This window comes from Canis lupus, chromosome 6, assembly GCF_048164855.1.
Source record: "Canis lupus baileyi chromosome 6, mCanLup2.hap1, whole genome shotgun sequence".
NCBI classification, from domain to species: domain Eukaryota; kingdom Metazoa; phylum Chordata; class Mammalia; order Carnivora; family Canidae; genus Canis; species Canis lupus.
This window is the reverse complement of record NC_132843.1, coordinates 37,242,100-37,257,384: the sequence shown is the minus strand read 5'-3', so window position 1 is coordinate 37,257,384 and position 15,285 is coordinate 37,242,100. Positions and strand designations below refer to the sequence as shown.

Sequence of the window (15,285 nt, the reverse complement as noted above, 5' to 3'; positions counted from 1 at the left end):
GTGCTCTAAAGCCACATGTGAAACTCCTTTTTCCCAGTGTGAAGGGATAATCATGCCAGAATCCATTACTCAGTAATGTTACAAAATCCCATCCTTGGAAAAGCTACCTACTGAAGTCAATAAGGAGGGAGAGAGATGAAGGAAGACCTTCCAAAAGGACGTTCTCACCCTTTTCTCTGACATCCCATCACCTGGGACTTGCATCTAGCATAGCATGAGCCATGTCACAAGATAGCTACTCACAAGGTTGTAAGCTCTGTATCTCTGTCATCTTTACATCTCTAGCACTAAGCCCAGTATGCATTTGTGGCAGCAGAGGGAAGACAAGACTTTGAGACAGGCCTTAATGCATATCTGAACCAATTGTTGATAATTTAATGATTTTACATTTTAAGCTATTGATGTGGGTCATAAGTTTCATTTTGAAATTTCACTCTCTACCCCCTCATCTTCCACAAATACGGAACAACTGATCAACAGAGAGTATTGAGTACCTGCAGCATGACCGGGATGTGGGGTGTACTAAAGATATCGACGAGGTGGTCTGTCTTTATCCTCCCAGAGTTTATATTCCAGTTAAAGTCATGAAGGTAGCTTTGCGCAGTGGCAGCATCGTAGCCAATGAGGTTTATATGAGGCACGATTGTTGCTAATTAAAGTCATGATGGTAACACACAAGAGGCAATTAATGAACGACACAAGTTAAATGTACATGCTAAACTGTGGTTTAGACCTGAGAGCCTTGGGCAGTTGAGACCAGGGAAGACTTCATGGAGAAAGTGGTACTTGAGCAAGCCATAAGAAGATGGGCAAGCATGGCAGGGAGAATAGAAGACTTTCCCACTGAGAGGACATTTGGAGCTGAGATAGGGCAATGAGCGTGAGCTGTGCGCTAGAGGAGGAAAAGCCCAGGGGCGGTGGGAGGAGGTGGGGGTGGGCATTACAAAGGTTTTTCTCTACCAGTCACAGATGTTTCCAGAATTCCTTGAAAACCAGCCATTGGCATGGAATGTGCAAAAAGCTGTCCAGCATTAACCCTGGTTCCAAGGAATCATTTCTCTACCCCCTTTGTTCACTTAACAAAAAAAGGAGTAGGGCTTTAAACTGGAGTGTCCTCTTTTAATGAATACCAACTCACGGGGGTTCATGACTTGAGTCAGAAAACCTGGCAATCCATGAAGGAGCAATGCATTCTGAACAATATTAGAACTTCCTAGTACTGCAGTAATATGAACTTCAACCACTGACTAAAGACTGCTCCATGAATTAGCAGTAGTCATAGAAGTCTAAGAACAAATATCCCAGGTATTTTTAAAAATATTTTATTTATTTATTCATGAGAGACACACAGAGAGAGTGAGGCAGAGACACAGGCAGAGGGAGAAGCAGGCCCGATGCGGGACTCGATCCCAGGACTCCAGGATCATGCCCTGGGCCAGAGGCAGGCACTAAACCGCTGAGCCCCCCAGGGATCCCCTATCCCAGGTATTAAACGTAACAACTAATGTAATTGTCAAATACAGATGGAAAAACTAAAAAGGGACCCGGGTAGAAAGTGAAAATGCCTGCCATAGTAAAGTCAGCTCGGAAATGAAAACACATTTCCCTTGTTCCTTGTGGCCCCAGCTCCTTATTATGGTGATATTATTATTATTGTACAATCCTCGCTGTTGGCATCAGGATGTCTTCTCTTCACTAAGCTCCATTTCCTTGAGAAGACTGAAAATTTAGCATTCCCTGGTTAAGCTGCAATCTAAACTCCCATATTTTTCTCATTCTGGAGAGCAAATCCATACATAAAGACACATACACACACACACACACACACACACACACATACACACATGCACCCAAATAGTAGCTGGTTTTATGCATCAGTGCAATCAGTAGATGCCTATAAGTTGAAGACCTTAGAAACATCTCTGCCCACATCACTTGAAGCAATCTCCCTCACTAGCCTCACGACAGGGCAGCTTGATGAAAAGGCTCCTGGAGACACACTGAACACCCCCTTGAAATATTTTTACCTAAAAAAAAAAAAAATCAAATTTGAATCTAATAATACCACTAGATTTTACAACCAATTTATAGAAAATAAATCAGATAAAGAAAACACATAGACAAGATCACAGGGATGCAGCCAAAAAAAAATCAAACTGAGAAAAATTCTATAAGAACAAACAACTCGGTTTCTTCAAAAATAAATTATAAGGATAAGAAGAGATGGAAGGGTGATTTATAGATTAAAGGTTAAAAGACAAGCAGTAATTGTGCTCCTTGGTATTTACCCAAAGGAGCTAAAAATTTATGTCCACACAAAAACCTGCATAGAGATGTTTGTAGCTCTGTTCATAACTGCTCAAACTTGGAAGCAATCAAGGTGTCCCTCAATAGGTAAATGGGTGAATAAATTGTGATCCATCCAGACAATGAAATGTTATTCAAGTGCTAAAAAGAAATGAGCTACCAATCCACAAAAAGACATGAAGGGAACTTAAATGCATATTACCAATTGGAAGAAGTGATTCTGAAAAGGCTACATACTGTGACAATGGAATTCAACTCTAGGACATTCCATAAAGTGCAGACCACGGAAACAGTAAAAAGAGTAGTGGTTGCCAGGGATTGGGCGAAGGGAATCGTGAATAAGAAAGCACAGAGGATGTTTAGAAGAGTGAAACTAGTCTGTTGGATATTATAATGGTGGGTACATGTTGTTATATATTTGACCAAACCCACAAAACGTACAGCACCAAGAATGAACCTTAATGTAAGCTGTGGTCTTTGGGTGATTATGATGTGTCAGTGTCGGCTCACAGATTGTAACAAATGTCCCACTCTGGTGGGGGGTGTTGATAATGGGGGCAGCTGTGCAGGAGGCAGGGGTCAGGAACGGGCCATATTGGAGATCTCTACATCTTCCTCTCAGTTTTGGTGTGAACTTAAAACTGTTTTAAAAAATAAAGTCTACTTTTTTTAAGTTACATCCAGTGCAACATTTGGACTTTATTTGGACATTGATTCAGACCAAAACACACACACACACACACACACACACACACACACACACTCACACAAACATATATAAAATGTTTGAAAAAATATGGATATACCAAGAAAATTTAAACACTGGATATTTGATGTTATGTTTTAGGTGCAATAAAGGTATTGTGGTTATATTTTTTTTTCTAAAGACTACTTTTGTTTCAGAAATACTTCCTGAGGGATCCCTGGGTGGCACAGCAGTTTGGTGCCTGTCTTTGGCCTAGGGCGCAATTCTGGAGACCCGGGATCAAATCCCACGTCGGGCTCCCGGTGCATGGAGCCTGCTTCTCCCTCTGCCTGTGTCTCTGCTTCTCTCTCTCTCTCTCTCTGTGTGACTATCATAAATAAATAAAAATTAAAAAAAAAAGAAATATTTCCTGAAATAATTACAGACAAAATGCTACCGAGTCTCTATTTACTTCAAAAGTCTCTATTTACTTCAAAAGTCTCTATTTACTTCAAAAAGCCAGTGGGGCTGGGGGATGAGGAGTAGAGATGAACTAAGACTGGCCTTGAGCCTGGGCAATCAGTACGCCGGGATCCATTACACTGTATCCTTCACTTTGGTATGTACTGGAAACTTCACATCATAAAGCATATGTTCCTCTCTTCTCTGCTCTCCTATTGCTTTGGTGTTTTACATTTTCATGCTTGATTTTTCTCCCTGCTGTGTGTTCCATGTGTCAGTCCTCTCTCCAGACTACACTGGAAGACAGCAGACTTCCCGCTCTTTCCTCCCACAGGATCCCAGCAGATCTGAGCTCTCCATTGACCATAGGACTGGCACATGGGCAACAATGCCACTTACCCAGTTGCTGAAGCTGGCTGTGGGATTGACCCCTCACCCAACCTCCTGGTGCCCCTCCAGTTCCCTCCTAGTTAGCTCTGCTGTCATCACCCCATCCCCTTAGCCCCCCACCCCCAGCTCGGGCCACTGTTGATCTGGCCAAACCAGCCTCCTGGCTTGCACCTTTCTAATCTGTTCTACAGAGACCATCAAGGCATCAATTCTAGGATGTAATTGCGGTCATGTCACTCCTCTGTTTCAGGTAATCTGGGTGGCTGTTCGGTTGTCCTCCAGATGATACCCAGTCTCACTCCCTGCCTCAGAGGCTCCTGGTGATGTGGTCCTTCCTTCCTCCCAGGCCTCACCTGCTCCCACTCCATCTAAGCTTTAGCCAGACTGAGTATTTTTCAGTCCTTCTCAAGGAACTATGCTGTCTCTCCTACAGCCTTCCAGAGGCCGTTTTGGGGGGGCCTGAAACACTTCCCCCACCCACCTCTCCTAACTCAATTGCTGGTCTCAGCTGACACACCACTTTTTCCTGGAAGACTTTCTGGAAAACCCTGCACTGGGTTACATGCGCCTCCACTGTGTTTTCAGAGCACTCTGCATTATAATTTGCTTCCCCTCTGTTTCCTCTTCCCCACAGCCTGTTCACAACCTTTTTAACAACCAAGATCTGATTTCAACTCAGGTCTTGATTTCAGGGTCCTGGGATCAAGCCCCATGTTGGGTACCCCCTCAGCAGAGAATCTGAGATTTTCTCTCCCTCTCCCTCTGCCCTTCCTCCTTCTCATGCTCTCTCTTTCTGTCTCTCTCTCTCAAACAAATATTTTAATAATAATAATAATAATAATAATAGGGATGTTGACTTATCTAAAGTCCTGCCTGATAGATAAAGGGAGATAATCAGTGATTTCTCAAGCTGCAACCCTGCCATGAGGATTCTTGGTTAAACAAGACTCTTAAAGGGTGCCTAGGGCAGTGAGTTGTAGGAACTGGGGAAGGCCAGCCGGGGGGGGGGGGGGGGGGGCAGGGCCACTGGCTTCTAGTATTTGTTCTGTAACCACTTGGCTGTGTGTCCTATGAGCTTCCATTTCCTTTTACATAAAATACACCACTGGGGCAGTGATTTCTGCACTCTCAGCTTCAACATGCTTTGAATCCATGGCCAAATCAGTAGGACAAAGAATCAGATAAAAAGAACTTTTAGTGAATGGGAAAAGTTCCCCTATGTCTTGGTTGGATTTCCCCCAGAAACAACCTGGAAGACAAGAATTTGAGTGCAAATACTTTATTTGGGAGATGATTCCAACAAGCACCAGAAGGGAAGTAAGAAAGTAACACAGGGAAGAAAAGGCAGGTAATGGCATGTGAGCCAGCAATCAGGTGAGCACTGAGGGGAAGCTCAGTCACGCCAATGGACAGTGTAGAACAGGCCAGAGTTGTCCAGTTTGAGGGACAAGTACTCAGGTACTCAGGATGTTTATATACCTGCTTCCATCAATCGTTGCCTCAAAGCCATACCCAAGGGCATGAAGTCCCCAACACTCCCAGCCTGCAAGGAGAGTCCAATTCACTGGCAAGTCACACAGGCTTTCTCTTGGAAGCCTGGACTTCCACTAGAACAGTTAGTGTCAAAAGGATATGGGGCAGGACACCAAAAGCGACCACCTGTGACTTAACCGGGTGCATCCTTACCTCTTGCGCTTTGTCCTACTTTTTCCAAGACAGTCAGAAGCAAATGAAATCAGGTCTCAAGATCTAGCAATGGCTGAAATTATTCATTGTGATTTTTATTGTTCCACCTATGTTTATTTGTGCATTTCTTATTTATATAAGACAAGGGAAACATGCCGATTCTGCAGCTCCTGGGTGGTGTGGCCTTGAAGGCTATGCCGGAATCTCTTGGAAGTGCCCAGAGCAGCAGTTTCAAATCTTTCTCACCTGAAGAACACTTTATCATGTTTCTGGGCCCCACTTGTTTGTTTTTTTGTTTGTTTGTTTGTTTTTTACAGCTTCAGGGAAGGACTCGAATTCCATCCTAATTAGACGTATACAACTTCACCTGTTTTGAATCTACCTACATGCAAATGAGCCCCTGAGAAGGTTCCTTAGGATGGAGAAAGGGGTTTGGATATTGCCTTGGATTTTTTTTAATCCTACGTAGGCATCCTTTTTAACAACCAAGATCAGATTTCCCCCTGAAATATTTTTTTATTAAAAATCAGAAATAAAAATCAAATTTCCGTTACATTTCTTTTACTCTCTTTTTTTTTAAACTATTGAATCCAGTCCAACAGCTGGTGTTTTGGTTGTGATTTTTTCTGCTGTTGCGATTGTCTCCATGACTCAGATGACCATCCTGCCTGCTTTTTTTCACTCATCAGTGCATCATTTTGGCACTGTGCAGACACAGCTTGAGGCGATTTGGAGGCAGTGACTGGTAACTGCACCAGAAGCAAATCTGCAGATTCTGTCTGGGGCTTGTCTTCGTTTCAAATGCAGGTGACTAAATGACACCTGCCTGCCTGTCCCTCCTCCACCGACAACACACGTTCACTGTCATGGGCTTCAGCCAACTCCATACAGTGCAGCGCTCAAAAGGAACTCATCAGAAGACTTGGAAATGACAGAGCGAACACCAGGAGCTTGTTTCTAATGATATTTTCAATCACCAAGGATTTCTCTCTAAGCCATGTTTGTCTGTTTTTTTCAAATTAATAATAACACTATCCTTCCCCCAAAACGTGGCAAAAAACTCATTGAAAAGGGGTCGATGGTCTGAGATTGAAACTCTGGGAACCTCCCTCCCTCTCTTCCAGTTAATGGGTCAGGCCAGCCAGCCAGGGACAACATGCTGAGAAGCTAGAAATTTCCCTCTAAAATGATTCGTATGGTTTAAAAATAGAAAGAACAGCAGTGGCTTTTTGTTTGCTTGTTTGTTTGTCTTTCTCAACTGCTGCTCTCACATAACAAGAGGCAGTGGAGACTGAGAAATCAAAGAGAAGGAAAATCCAGAGACTCTCCAAAAGCTTTACTTCTCAAATCAATGGATAAGCCAAGACCACATTCTCCTGCTCCATTTCTCTTGGTCACCAACATGGGGCAGAACGGGGAAGAGCATTATCCCAGTGAGTCTGTGGGTCTGGGCTCCAGTTCTGGTTCTCTGTGAAATTGGGCAGGTCTCCTCACTTCTCAGGCCTCAGTTCCTCACTTCTGATTCCTGCCCTTGCCACCTCAACTACAAATACTGACATGCATTAAGCTGGTCAGAGACTTCAGCAATTCCCAATGCATTCTAAGAAATGGTTGTTTTTAACAACCCACTGCAAGTGCAAAGGGATGAGCAAAGCTGTATAAGAGAAGTATATGCAGGTGTATAGGAGGGAAGCACATGCTAAACAAAGTGTCCCCATGGGTAAGACTCCCAATGAGACTATGCAGGTAAGGGAGGATAGGAGGTAGCAGGCAAGGCTGGGATGGCCTTCTGCTCAGAATGCGAATAATTTCCCCTCATTATCTGAGATCTGAACAGGTGAGCACGTGACTTTGGTCAGAGGCATTTGTCAGCCTTCTATTTCAGGTAGATGAAATATCTGAAGATCTCTTTTCATGAAAACATCTTAAATACTGGGTAAATGTAAAAATTACATTTCTAAATGCACTGGTGAACTGGCACAATCATACAAAACACACAAACATCAAAAATAAAGTAAAAGCAAGAATTCCAAGGGGAAATGAGTGGCAGGGTTGCCATGGGGATCACTTCTGAAAACTGAACACCCTGAGTTTCCACTTTGTTTTCATTTGTCTTCTTGTGTTTTTTTTTTTTTAGATTTTATTTTTAATAAAGGGAGACAGAATGTAAAGACTGCTAACTCTGGGAAATGAACTAGGGGTGGTAGAAGGGGAGGAGGGCGGGGGTGGGAGTGAATGGGTGACGGACACTGGAGGTTATTCTGTATGTTGGTAAATTGAACACCAATAAAAAATAAATTAAAAAAAAGATTTTATTTTTAAGTAATCTCTACACCAACGTGGGGCTTGAATTTACAACTCCAAGATCAAGTCACACTCTGCCAACTGAGCCAGCCAGGCACCCTCCAAGTTTCCACTTTGTTGGCTACATTAGAGATAAGGTCGGAGACCCTGACATAAAACTAGAATCACAAAGAACTACACCCTTTATAAACGGCAAATGATAAATGATTCTGCTGCTGAGACATGTGTCTATTTCAGCCACCATTGGGTGGGAAAAAAAATTTCTTCCATCAGAATCGTGTATTTTATAAGCTGGACCTCACGCAGGATTTTGGTCTGAATTTGTACTACTTATGTGGTCCAATTAATCTCAAGATTAGGCTTCAGTTGAAAATGATCTTGGGAACAGGAATGAACCTCAAAAACATTATGCACATTATGTGAAAGAAGTCAGATATTATATGATTTCATGTATAGGAAATGCCAGAAAAGGCAAAATTACAGAAGATGAAAGTAGATTAGTGATTGCCTGGGGCTAAGGGGTGGGAATGCCAGATAACTTTAAATGGTCAAAGGGATCTCTGAAGAATTACAGAAAAGTTTTAAAATTTGGTAATAGTGATGAGTGCACATCTTTGCAAACGTACTATAGCTCACTGCTATATATGCTTAAAATGGGAGAAATTTACAATATGCACATGATAGCTCAACAAAGTTGTTTTTAAAATTGCCCTGGGCTGATAGTGTCTGGGTGGCTAGCTAAAGGAATGCAAGTCCTCTCTGAAGGACTATAACTTCATAAAGAATTCCCACAGATTAAAGTTCCAAATAAGGGATGCCTGGATGGCTCAGCGGTTAAGCTCTGCTTTCGGCTCAGGGCCTGATCCTGGAGTTCAGAGATTGAGTCCTACATCGGGCTCCCTGAGGAGAGTCTGCTTCTCCCTCTGCCTATGTCTCTGCCTCTCTCTGTGTGTCTCTCATGAATAAATAAATAAAATCTTTAAATAAATAAATAAAGTTCCAAATAAAATTAGCACCTCATAGTTGAAAATCATAAGACACAAGAAGCCAAGACATTATGAGTTAGTTAGATCTAGCAAAAACACAGATAACAGATCCAGCCAACAAAGACTTCATGTAATGAATTAAATAACACAAAACAAACAATAACTATAATTTTATTCATTATAATTATGCAGTAAAAGGGACACTTGGAAATAAGTGCAAGCAACAAGGCTCTACCTACAACCAAATAGAATCAGAGAGATTTTCCAGAAATTTTATATGCATATTTGAAATGGAAACTTTAATAAACTGCTTAAATGGTAGAATAATAGTAGCTAAAGAAAGAATTATCAAACTGCAAGGTAGATCTAAAGAAATTAATCAGAAGTCAGAGCAAAAAACAAAAGTTTACAAGACATGTAGGATAGGTGGAGAAGAAGGTGTTCTACATGATGAACCAGAATTCCTAAAAGAGACCATAGAGAGCATGGAAGAGGTAGTAACTGAAGAGATTGTGGCTAAGAATTTAAAAAAAAATCAGTCCTCAAAATCAGGAGTCCCCAAATAATCCTAATCAAGGAAAACAAATCTAGTCATCATACCATAATTGAAACACATCAAGGATAAAAAGAAAACATTCAAAATAGGAGTCCTAGGTGGCTTGGTCATTGAGTGTCCAACTCTTGGTTTCAGCTCAGGTCTGACCTCAGGGTTGTGGGATTGAGCACCAAGTGGGACTCCACATTCAGCAGGAGTCTGCTTGTGATTCCTTCTCCCTCTTCCCTTCCCCTACTCTAAAATTAATAAATAAATCTTAAAAAAAAAAAAAAAAGAAAAGAAACATTCAAAATAGGCAGGAGGGAGTGAATGATCACCAGTAAAGGAGTGGCAGTTAGAAGGATGGCTAATTTCTCAGGGCAGCCATGAAAGCCAGAACACAATGAGCTAATATTGCCAATGTGCTGAGAGAAAGTAACAGTCAACTTAGAATTCTATAGCCACAAAAACTATCTTTCATGCAGTAACTGAAAATAATTTTTAGACAAAATAAGAGAGAGAAAGCAAAGGGGAGAACACACCCCCAACAAATCCTCATTAAAGAAAATTCCAAAGAATATACTACTACAGGCAGGCAGAAAATAATTCTTACAGGCAAAGAAAAAGGAACAATAAATGAAAAATCCTGCTAAATGAGTGAATAAACAATAGACAAAAATGGTGACAAATGTGAAAGTCAATGACTATACAGCTACATGTGTAAGTAAATATAAATAAATCACTGGCTCTATGCAACAATATTAATAATGTCCAACTTGCAAAACTAAATAACAAGAATAAAATGCAACAGAACTGAATAGAAAGCAACAGTAGCTGGTAAATTGGGCAAGAGATAATTTGAGTTAAAGTATTATAGTCTTTGTATTGCTCAGGAGGATGATAAAGATATTTAGACTTTGTTAAGTTATTTAGGCAATTTAAAATAACCATAATGGGGCACCTGGCTGACTCAGTTGGAAGAGCATGTGACTCTTTTATTTTTTTTTAATATTTTATTTATTTACTCATGAGAGACAGAGAGAGAGAGAGAGAGAGAGAGGCAGAGACACAGGCAGAGGGAGAAGCAGGCTCCATGCAGGGAGCCTGACACAGGACTTGATCCCTGGACTCCAGGATCACGTCCTGGGCCAAAGGCAGGCTTCCAACCACTGAGCCACCTGGGTACCCCCGAGCATGTGACTCTTGATCTCAACCTCAGGTCATGAGTTCAAGTGCCATTTTGGGCATAGAGATTACTTAAATAAATAAATAAGCTTTTTAAAAATAAAATAACCATAATAATTGTAAAGTAGCATATAAATGATAAAACAAATGCAAAATAAGATGAGAACATTAATTTTAAAAAATTAACCCAAGAGAAAGGAAGAATGAAGAAAACAGAAAAGCAGGGCAGATAATATATCAAGATGAAATGTTAGATATAAATTCAAAAGTATCACTAATCAAAATAAATCCATTTCAATACATCAAATTACCTGGTTAAGGGCAGCTTGGGAGGCTCAGCCATTTAACACCACCTTCGGCCCAGGGCATGATCCTGGAGACCCAGGACTGAGTCCCTCATCAGGTTCCCTGCATGAAGCCTGCTTCTCCCTCTGCCTGTGTCTCTGCCTCTGTGTGTGTGTGTGTGTGTGTGTCTCTCATGAATAAATAAATAAAATCTTAATAAAAAAAAAGAATTATTTGGCTAAAACACATTGTTGGCTATACTAGTCAATATAGGCCAAGATGCACTGAGGTTAAAAGTAAGTGACTCCAGGGGCACCTGGGTAGTTCAATCACTTAAGTGTTCAACTCTTGATTTCAGCTCAGGTCGTGATCTCAGGGTCCTGAGATCGAGTCCCATGTTGGACTTCGTACTCAGTGGGGAGTCTGCTTGAGATTCTCTCTCTCCCTCTACCCCTCTCCCCCACCTCTCAAAATAAATAAATCTTTTTTTTAAAATGTGACCCCCAAATCTTAGTAGCTTACAACAGAGATCTTTGTTTCCATTATTTATTGCTTCAAAAAAAAAAAAATACCCTAAACCTTAGTGTCTTAAAATGACAACTATTTATTACTTCTCATGATACTGTGGTTTGTTTGGGCAGTTCTGTGCTCACTCACAGAGCTGCATTCCTCTGCTGAGTCATGGGAGATGCAAGGTCTAACACAGCCTCATCTTGGTAGGAACAACTAGAAGGCTGAAACCTGTCAGAGTCCCCTGGTACTTAAGGGTAAGGGTAACTTACACTTTTATAAGGGTAACTTAAAAAAAAAAAAAGATTATTATTAGAAGTGCTACTGAAGTGTGAACTAGTTAGGTGGGGAGAGAGGTGGAAACCACAAAATACCTGGATGATATACAATCCTAAGAATTAACCCCAATAAAATTTCAGAGAATATTATATGTTATGCTAACAGGGCTAACTGACATTGATAGTTACGGATTATTATGGAGCTTGTGCCCAAGAGGTCAAGCTATTGGGAAGAATCTCAAGAGGTTTAGGTCACTGCTGTGTGCACCAAGCACCCCACTGCCATTTAAAGACCTCTACTCTGGTTAGAAACTGAGTACTGGCATTCCCCCAAATTTCATCAAATCCAGCCCACTCCACCATGGGTCACGGATATGGGAAAATGTTAGGACATGCATTTTGGATGAATCAAACCATCAGCAAGCATTACTGACCACCCTTTATGTGTTCACCTCTCTGCTATGAGCTAGCAAATGCCAGGCTAGGAGATAATCTTGAAGGTCAGGAAGACAATATCTAAACATTTAAATAATCAAAGACCAGTACAAAGGCTTATATAGAACAGATAGCTATGGCCTGTCCTCTGATCTTCAAAAGGCAGTGATGAGTCACAAGGATATCTGTGCTTTGGTTGGCCATTTAAGATACACTTAATGGATAGCAAATTCTGGCAAACCATAAGGTGGTGTGTAAGTGATAAGGCAGGTGGTAGAGAGTCCAGGTGCTAGAAAAGATCAGAGGAGGGAAAAACTGCCAAGGACTGAACTAGTAGTATTGAAGGAGGGGAATTAAAGCCAAATCTCAACTGATAACTCAAAATTATTCCTGGAGAAGAGATAGAAAACTTTTACAAATGGTAGGGACGTGAACAAAACCACCCTCCCTAGAAGGTTCCCAAGGAACATGATAGAGGGAGGAACAGAAGAAAATATCCCACCAAGTGACACATTATCACTACCTCAGTTTGGACCCCAAATCCCAACACAAAAATACTCTAGTGAGAAGTTAGGCCTGACAGCCCACTCTTTCTCCTAAGTTGGTCAAGCCTCCAACTAAAGCTGGGCCAGGAAGCCTCCTATTCAGCTCCACTTTTGTCAATGCCCATTCTCAAGTGCATATCTTACCATCATCTTAGTTATGAAAAACAGAGCAATGCCAACACAACCACACACTGACCGACGAACGTGGCCCTATCTGCTTCATAAAAGCTGACTGAGTCAATTATCATTCCGCCTCCTTAGGAAGGGAGGAGAATGGAGATGAATACCTGAGCACTATGTACCAACTGGACCATACATTGCCAAGTGCAACCAGAGTCATAAGAGGTTTCTACCAATATATTAAGAGGCAGGCCCGGCAGCCAGAAGGAATAGAGAGGAGTGTCTGCCTTCACTGGTTCTGGATGGCAGGTGCAGGGATTGCTAATGCTGACACTTGGCTGTGTTTAACTTTTCTCCAGGTCTCTTTCTTGTTTCTTTCTTTCTCTACCACAGTAGGAAGATTCATTTCTTCAGGTATCTCTGTAACAAGAAATGCAGAATCCAGAAAGTATTTATTTGGTTTGGAGTTCTGGTGTTTTTAGAATCATGTGTGTTCTCTTGGAACCACAAAAGTCTGCCAAATCTCTGCCCCAGAACTTCAATGCACAGAAAGGCTTTATCTTCTCTGTACCCCTATATTGTTTTTATTCTGAATCACACAGCCTTGAGTGCATGCTGGCCCGTCTTGCTCTCTGTAATGTCAATGTTAACCCTGTCTTGCCCAGTAGAATATGAGGGCCTTCTGGGCACCATGCTTGAACCCCCACATGGAGCCTCACAGGTTCCAGGCAGGGCGAACCCTTGGCAAAGTTGTAAAGTGTTTCTTCCTCGAGGGCCCTTTATGTTTGCTCACATGTCCCTTTATGAACTGTGCCATTTCCTCCCTGATCCCAGGTAGCTGGCAGCTTCAGACTTCTTATACCTTCAAGCTAATCAAAATAAAATCTTGGGAAATATCCAATAAACTAATTCATTCTAATATAGAAATGGTTGCTTGAGTTTAAAGAAATGCCCCCACAAATATATCACCGTTAGAATTTCAAGTACTACCAGGTTGGCAAGGACATGATTTTCAGGGGCCGAGGGCTTTGCAGAAGCCTCTGAAATTCTAGAATTTCCACTTGAGTCCTGCATCTAACTCTTTGGGTCTATACAAAAGCCTATCTATCAATTATTTTCCTACCTCCTATTTCCTGCTAGAGCCAGCCTTTTAAATTATAAAAAAAAAAAAAAAAAATCTGTGGGATATTTATTGTCTTCCTGGGCAAGAAAAAAAAAGATGGAAACGTCATCAGCCCCTCTTCCAAGTGCCTTATTGCAGTGGAATAGCTTGACTATCAATAAGTTCACATATAATGATAAATCAGGATTATATTAAATATTGTATTATTATGTAATTATGTTATATTAAATAGATGTCAGTTGCTTGACTAGCCAGATGAATACAGAATGTATGTCACGCAAAAGGCAGGGCAGATAAGTTCTCCGTTTGGAGCTAATAAAGTGTTATTAAAACTGTATTGTCAAATTATTTCATTCATAATGCAAATATATGATACATCATAGTTAAGACACTGCTATGGTCTAAACATTTGTGTTCTGCCAAATTCACATGTTGAAATACTAACTCCCTAAAGGGATGGTATTAGTAGCTGGGGCCCTTAGGAGGTGTTTTAAGTCCTGAAGGTGAGAGCCTCATGAATGGGATTCGTGCCTCATAAAAAAGGCCTCAGAAAGATCTGTAGACCCTGCCACCATGTAAGTGAAAAGGTGCCAGCTATGAGCCCAGAAGAGGGCCCTCACCTGACCTTGATGGCACCTCGATCCTAGAATTCCCAGCACCCTGGGAACTGTAAAAAAGAAGATTTTGTTATTTGTAAGGCACCTAGTCTGTGGTATTTTGTTACAGCAGCCTGAACAGATGAATACAGACAATCCTGAGCTGTCTAAAGGCCAGCTTAGACTATGGGCCTGCAGTATTTGGGTTTCTGCCGCTACCTTGCAGGCATGACTTAGCAGGTAAGAATCTCCTGCTGTCTACTCTCACAGATCCCATTTTTCAAGGGTTAAGAGAGTGATTTGGTTTAATCGGGATGATAAAGATTTGCATTGACCTAAAACCAGGTATCAACAAGGGAATAGCTCCTGGGAGGCCCCTGTGACAGTGTGCAGAGTTTAGTGGGACAAAAGAACACAAGGGCCATCAACCAGCAGGTTTACTGGTGCTCAGTGGGGCCAGAACCAGTCTGCTTCCCTAAATAGAACTCTGTATATTTCAGGCTCCACACACACCTCGAGAGAAAGTCCAAACCTTTTAGGATGGAGCAGATCACATGCACTTTCCTACAGCCCTTGATATAAGGTTAAAATGCATGTGTCAGTTGGGTCCAGATATTTGTCTTCTTTGACAATGCTTCCCACCTCTTTCCAGGCCACACCCTGTGGAGAAAGACAAGTCCATGCCTGTGGTTCATTCTTCTCCATTCAGTATTTCTTTTTTCAAAATATTTTATTTAACTTCAATCTGCCAACATATAGTATAACACCCAGTCCTCATCCCATCAAGTGCCCTCCTCAGTGTCTGTCACCCAGTTACCCCACACCTTCACTCTCCTCTCCTTCTGCAACTCTT

At 41.5% G+C, this 15,285-nt stretch overlaps 1 pseudogene; it reads left to right on the top strand.

Moving 5' to 3' along the window:
* Positions 1 to 592: 592 nt before the first annotated feature.
* Positions 593 to 710, top strand: LOC140636175 (U4 spliceosomal RNA; annotated as a pseudogene).
* The last annotated feature ends 14,575 nt before the right edge of the window (positions 711 to 15,285 follow it).